The sequence below is a fragment of the Nannospalax galili genome, unplaced genomic scaffold (assembly GCF_000622305.1).
Source record: "Nannospalax galili isolate Female #2095 unplaced genomic scaffold, S.galili_v1.0 scaffold294, whole genome shotgun sequence".
Classification (NCBI taxonomy): Eukaryota; Metazoa; Chordata; class Mammalia; order Rodentia; family Spalacidae; genus Nannospalax; species Nannospalax galili.
The window spans coordinates 195683-203262 of record NW_008335053.1 but is presented as its reverse complement, the minus strand read 5'-3'; the positions used below and the strand labels follow the sequence as shown (position 1 = coordinate 203262).

Below are 7580 nucleotides of genomic sequence, written 5' to 3'. Positions count from 1 at the left end.
ATCTGGAGCCTATGAGGGACAATTCTCATTGAAACAACACACACACACACACACACACACACACACACACACACACACACACACGTGCGAAGCCCCTAGTGGCGCAGTTTGCTCCTAGGGCTAGGAACCATGTGGTTGGGAGGGCAGCCTTTCAGCAGGTGTCCTTTGGGGTGTTTCTGAGCACTGTGGCATGCACTACCTATTCAAAGCAATTCAAGGAATTAAACTTTTTAAGTTGTGGGGAGAGATCAAGGACTTTGAAGACATAACGTGCTTTTGCCTTTGAGGAATGTCACTGGGCTTCCTGAGGAAGGACCTCTATGCAATTCCCTAGGCAGACATCTCGTTTCTGGTGTTCCTCACTGTAATGGAATGGCCAGGACACCGTGTCACCTCTGATGCCTGGTGCCTCCTGCTGGCTCACACAACTCCTAGTGGTGCTGGTTGCCTGGTTGTGTTTGATTGTTGAATAGCTAAGGTCCATCCCCATCACAATCCCTGGCCTCCTGTGAAGGCGGATGATGTTAATAATGAGGACTGCATTGGAGTTCCTCTATGTGCTGGGCACTGTCAGACACACATTTAATTCTGTTCATCTCAGTGCCGTTGAAGACGATCAGGCTAAGAAGGAATTGCTGGAGGTTACATGGCCGGTAAACGGCAGTATCAGGATTTGAACTCAAGTCTCCTTAACTCTAAAATAATCCTTTTTCTATAATAGTAGCTACTTCTTAATTTGTTATTCAGTTTCATTCATGTGTTATTCATTCAGTAATCTGTTTTCACTTCATTAAGTATCGCTGATATTTAAGGACCATATATATATATATATATATATATATATACACATATATATATGATACATTTTGGGGAAGTAAGTACTCTATAATGTGTTCCTGGGCACCCAGGAGATGGTTTCAGAGTACCTGTTATATGTAAGCCTCATGTTAGACCACAGACTGCTGTGGAAGGGAAGAGATGACCATGCTGTCCTCATGGAGCTTAGAGGAGGTACTAAAGATATGGTAGCCAGATGTTCTTCCTGAAGTGCCTTGGATACTCTTGTGGGAGGGGGACCTGGAAACTCAGGGAGGGGCACTGGTTCATGCTTGGGAGGCCAGGAAGGCTTTCAAGTGGAATGATGTGATGTCTCAACTGAGCCTAATGTAGAGTCACAACAGAAACACCTGTGAAGCAAGGAAGCAGCGGGGAGTGATGTAAGCTAGGCCCACTCTTAGATCAAGTCCACTTCCACACAGATAATCCTGTCTTCCATTTTTCCTGGAATGTAGCCCTGTAGTTAGTGACCTAAGTGCACAGAAATAGTTCTCTCTTCTATTTTTTAGGAGGGCACATGTGGAAGGTCAGATAGCAACTTGCAAGCATTGGTTCTCTTTTTCCACTATGAACATTTTGGTTTATATCTCTATCCCAGGTTGTCACACAGCTATTCGATATACATAAATATGTAGACATATATTTATTCTTTTTAAAAATAAAATCATTCTACAAACTTGAAATTTTCTATTAACAATGCAGTATAAGTGTAATTTCAGGTTAAAATATTCAAATCATTTTTAGTGCTGTGTTGTATTCTATTGTAACAATGGACCAGATTCAATCAGTTTCCTATTTTTGGACATTAGGTTAATCTCATTTTGGTATTATAAATATTCATAATGTAGCAAATCTTAGTAAATATCCTCAATTACTTCTTTAGATTGAATTCTAGAAATAGAATTTTGGATCAAAGGTTACATATATTAAGACTTCTAAAATGTTCTACCAGTTATATTTATTATATTTTGAATTACAGTATATGTTTCCCAAAGGTTGTACAGTTTACCACTAGCAGTGAATGAGGGAACCCAGGAGCAGACTGTGTTTTCTAAAGATAGCCTTAACAGTACCTCTGTCTCACATGGTTTTCCGGAATTTTGTCACATCCTTCAAATCATAGAGCCTTAGGACTCCTCCTTTTGAACTTGTGCAGGCTTTTGAACTTGTCCTGGGCCAGTCATTAGTTCTTCTTCAGCCAACAGAACAGCAAACTAATGCTATGTGTATGAAGTAGCTTAGATGTCCATCAACAGATGAGTTGATAAAGAAAATGTGATAAATATATATGTGCATGCACGTGTGCATGCGCACACGTGCACACACACACAATGGAGCTTTATTCAACCAATTAAGAAGAACAAAATCAAGTTTTCGGAAAAATGGATACAAATGCAAATTATTATATCAAGCAAATACACCAGACTAGGAGAGCAGCAGAAAGCCAAGCATCACATTTTCTTTCTCATGTGGAATCTAGATTTTAAAAAAGACATGAGCACACAAGGAGGACTCTGTGGGAAAGGGGACCATTGGAAGAGGGCGGAAGAAGGTACTGGAGGGAATGTGATTAAATCGCATGAGCTGCATGTATGAAAACGGTGCAAGGAAACTCATTTATTCATATAATTGTATACATTAGTGAGAACTTAAAAATATTTTATTATTTTTATTTTATGTATATGCATGTATTGCCTGTGTGTGTGCAAATGCACCCATGTCATGCAATGCCCACAGAAGACAGAAGAGGGTGATGGATCCCCTGGAACTGTAGTTATGGACAGTTGTTACCTGTCATGTGGGTATTGGGATTTGAACCCGGGTCTTCTGCAAGAACAGTCAGTGTTCTTAACCCCTGAGCCATCTCTCCAGCCTCTGTAAGAAACTTTTAAAAGATTATTTATTTTTAAAATATTTCATTTAGGGGCTGGAGAGATGGCTCAGCAGTTAAGAACACTGGTTGTTCTTGCAGTAAAACTGGGTCCGAATCCCAGCGCCGACATGGCAGCTAACAACTGTCCGTAACTCCAGTCCCAGGGGATCTGACAGCCTCTTCTGACCTCTGCAGGCATTGCATGACACGGGTGCACTTACCTACATTTAGACAATACATGCATACATATAAAATAAAAATAATAAATAAAAAAATTTAAATTTTCATTTATTTTTATTTTATGTGTATGAGTGTTTCACCTACATGTATATATGCAATTCCTGCAGAGGCCAGACAAGAGCACTGAATCCCCTGGAACTGGAATTATAGATGGTTGTGAGCCACTATGTGGGCACTGGGAACCAAACCCAGTCCTCTGGAAGAGAAGCATGTACTTTTAACTGCTGAGCCATCACTCCAGAAACTCCATCACCTCCACATTTTTTTAAACTAATGGCTACAGATGAGCTTCATGGTACATGCCTGTAATTCCAGCACTCAGGAGATAAATCAGGAGGATCACTGAACATTTGGGGCCAGCCTGGGCTACAAAATGTCTAGTAGTAGTAGTAGTAGTAGTAGTAGTAGTAGTAGTAGTAGTAATGTGACTTCTGAGACTAGGACATAAAATGCCACATTTTTGTCCTTGCTTTGGAATCCAGCCAGCTGTACTGTGGGGAAGCCTAAGCAGCTTTGTGGAGAGGCCCTCATGGAGTGGATGGGAAGCCCCGTCCACACCCCAGCTGAGCTTCCAGACTACAGTCAATAGCAACTTGCCAGATGCCTGGCACCCACACACACATGCTGTGTAGAGCAGAGACAAGATGGTGTTTCCTGAACTCTGCTCTTATTGCAGATTCAAGAGCAAAATGAATGACCTGTTTCAAACTACTTTGCAATGGCTGTTACATAGGAATAAATCACTGATACATCTCATTTTCCCTAAGTGTAGCTCACACTAAGTATTACTGTAATTGTTGTTATTATTACTGTATCTTTGCCAAGAGGATAGGCAAAGAGTGGCATCCCTCATTGGTCTTGATACTTTGGCCTTTTGTTTGTTTGTTTTGTTTGTTTTTTGAGACAGGCTATCATGTAGACCAGGCTGGCCTGAAACTCTCTATGTAACTGAGGATAACTTTGAACTCCTGATCCTCCTGCCTTCATTTCTCAAGTGCTAGAATTACAAGTCTCCACCACCATATCTAGTTGATGGCTCATTATTTTCAATACTATTTTAGTGCTTTTCTTATTTACAATAGAAGTATATGGTCTCTTAATCTTATCTTCTTTTAAAATTTGTATTTATTATTATTGTGGGAAGGGTGTGTGCACTGGTGAGCATGTGGAGATCAAAGGACAACTCTGAGGGGTTGGTATCCCCTTCCAACTTTATGTGGGCTCCAGGAATCAAACACAGTTTGTCAGGCTTGTATTGTTGGGCAGCAAGGGCCTTTACTCACTGGCCCCCTATTTATCCTGTTTGTCATTATTTTCCTTTCTAAAGACAGATTTTAGGGGCCAAAGAGATGGTTCCATGGTTAAGAGCACTGGCTGCTCTTAGCAGAGGACACAAGTTTGGTTCCCAGCGCCAACATGGTAGCTAATAACCATGTGTAACTCCAGGGGGATCTTGTGCCCTCTTCTGCCCTCTGTGGGCATTGCACACACATGGTTCACTTAGCTGAATGTGGGCAAAACACTTAAATACATAAAATAAAAATAAACAAACAAATAAATAAATAAAATAAGTGTTAGCAGCCTTGTGTGGAGCTTACACTTGTAATCCTAGCACTTGGGAGCCTGAGGCAGAGATAGGCCTCAAATTGAAGGTCATCCTGAGTACAGAGTGAGACCTTATCTCAAAGAAACAGGTCTGGGAAGATGATTCAGTCAGTAAGATGTCTGCCTCGCAAGCATCAGGACCTGCATTTAGAGCCCCAGAACCCACATAAAAAGCTGCACAAGGCAGCATATGCCTGTAACTCCAGCCAGCACTGGTGGGGGTTGTGGGGGGAGACAGGTGCATCCCTGAAGCTCATTGGCCACCAGCCTGGCCTAATCTATGAGTGTCAGTTTCAGTGAGAGACCTTGTCTCAAAAAATAAAAGTGGAGAGCAATGGCAGAAAGACATCAGAAGTGGACTTCTGGCCTCCACAGGCTCAGCAATGCACATACCCTTCCCGTACGAATCCACTTACACAAGTGCACACATCTACATTAACAAATACATACACACATATACCAGACATACATGCCACACCACATACATACATACCACATACACACAATACTACATAACATGCACACACACCTACACCACATATACCTGATACTACATACATCACACACACACACAAAAAAAACACACACACACACACACAAAACACACACACAAAGTGATACCAAGTAGATAAACCTCTTACCTTAATTTTCCATAGTTTTCATGCTTTCAAAAATAGTGGTGATATATATAATAATATATTGTACTTTAAAAAAAAACCTAGCTGCTTGAGGCAAGGTATTCCAGAGCAGTGATAAGGTATAGAAGACAGTATCCATGAGGTGGCCTTCCCTCATGAAACACTATAAACACTATAGCCCTTCCTACTAGGTCAGTGTTGGAGCAATACACAGCTCAGCAGAAAGCCAGGATAGCCACATTCTCAAGAGGTTCTTTTCAGAGCAGACTCCTTGAGATGGCTTTGATAACACTGAAAACCTTGAGGGGGCCAGGTATGGTGGCACACACCTTTAGTCCCAGTACTTGGGAGGCAGAGAAAGGTGGATTTGTGTGAGTTCAAGGCTATCCTGGTCTACATAGGAGTTCCAGGCTAGTCAGGGCTCCATACTAAGACTCTGTCTCAAAAAAAAAAAAACCAAAACAAAACAAAAAATAAAATAATAAAAACAAAACAAGAGATCTTGAGGAGACATACATATTTTTTAAAGATGAGTTAGTATGCAACTCGGAAAATTTTAACCCAAAATACCCCCTCCCCCAAATTATTTACTACCTATAGAAGCAAAAAAAAATATTTAAACCATCTTGAAGGTACTATGTACATTGATCAGTATGGCAACCCTCTCTCTAAATTCAGCAGCAAAGACATCCAGGGCTAGATGGACAGCATTAAGATGGACAGCATCGTGGAGTTCATTTGCAAACCCTCTGCAGCATCAGTAGCTGTCATCTCAGCCTGGCCTTCAAGGCAGGCAGATCCTCCATAATGGAGGTAGGACTCCCAGAGCCGGGTTCTGATGCCGTAAACTAATGTCCTCTATAACCAGCTGAAGTTCAAGGGGGACCAGGTAGATTACTATAATACCTTCAACCTATACATGTACCAAGTTTAGATGTATAGAACAAGAATTGTCATCAGCATGTCTCTGCTCTATCTGACCACTGCTCAAACAGTCGGCAGTCCCACTGGAGCCTGCAGTTCCCCAAGCCACTTCGTACTATGGTGGTGCCAAGGCACAGAAAAGGCAACCCTGTTCATCTTTGACTACATCTACATAGATGCTTTTGGGAAGGGCAGGAAGATGTTGAGGGGAGTACCTTGACTGGCTAGCACATGAAAGTCTTGCTGTATGTTTTCTGCAGTGAATGGTAAGGACTGAGCCCAGGCAAGAGGGAAGGCACCAGCACCATTCAGTCCTACCAGCTCTTCAGAGACTCCTTGGGCCCATTGGTGGTGTACCTGGATCAGATACAGGTCCTGTTCCTCTAGGCTAGCTTCTACTTCTACCTGGGCATCTAGCCAGAGAAGGTGCTTGATATCATCCAGCATATTCACAGCTCCTACCCTGGGCAGCACACTGGGTTACCTGGTACAGCACACACTCAAACACTGGAGTACACAAGGGAGGAAGTAGGCATGGAAGTTAAACTGCACTCCAGGGAGAAGCTCAGGGATGTCCACTACTCCACTGGGCTCATTATGAAACATAAAAGGTATGGCTACAGCATGATCTACAGCTGGGACCCCAGCTGCATGGTGGAACATTAGTGGATCTGGAATATGAATGTACATATCCTGCTTCATGGCCACCACGGGCCCTTCTGCAACACACTGGTGGAGGGTGGTTTTTACAGAGACACAGCCCCCCCAAACTTGTATACAGATGTGAGACCATTCTTGTCAGCGTTTACAGGCATGCACTACATCCCAAATGCCGAGCTGGAGATTTGGGACCCAGAGAACCTGGACTTTATGTCTGAAATGCTGCATAATAGTTACAGAGCAAAGAACACAGCCAAATAGAGTCTTGTAGAGGGCGTTGTGCCTTTACTGCTGCTGCTACCTTCCAAGGGAAAGGGCTTCCAGAAGGACCCAGCACCAAGACAGTCCCTTCATCAGCATGCTGCCTGCCTGGTTTAGATCACCTACACCAGTGCATTTACTTGAAAGTTTCTGTGTCCAGTGGGATGGCTTGCTGCTTGTCCTGTGGTGACAGTGTGTGACATTCTGTCTTCATGAGGTCTCACAGTTGATAGTTATTTTTAGCCACTTTCCATCCCTATCTCTATCTGCATTTGTCTCAAACCATTTTACTTGATGGACAGTTGGGGTTCCACATTTGTAGTAGTTACTTTCTGATTTCTCTCTGGAACATCTGGCACTCCTGAGTCAAGACTGTCCCTTTGCCCTGAGTTTAACTGCATATTCAGAGGGAAGGGTGAGCCATCTTGGCAGTGTAGAGACATAAACAGGCTAATGAAAGTTAGAATCATTAGAAGATTTATTTTTGCTAATACATGAAAGATATAAATTTAAATTGGTAGACTAACATAATATTCCTTTCA

The 7580-nt window shown here is 42.3% G+C and overlaps 1 pseudogene; it reads left to right on the top strand.

Moving 5' to 3' along the window:
* The window catches only part of LOC103731377, a 10145-nt pseudogene extending 3107 nt beyond the window's left edge, over positions 1-7038 (top strand).
* Positions 7039-7580: the final 542 nt, after the last annotated feature.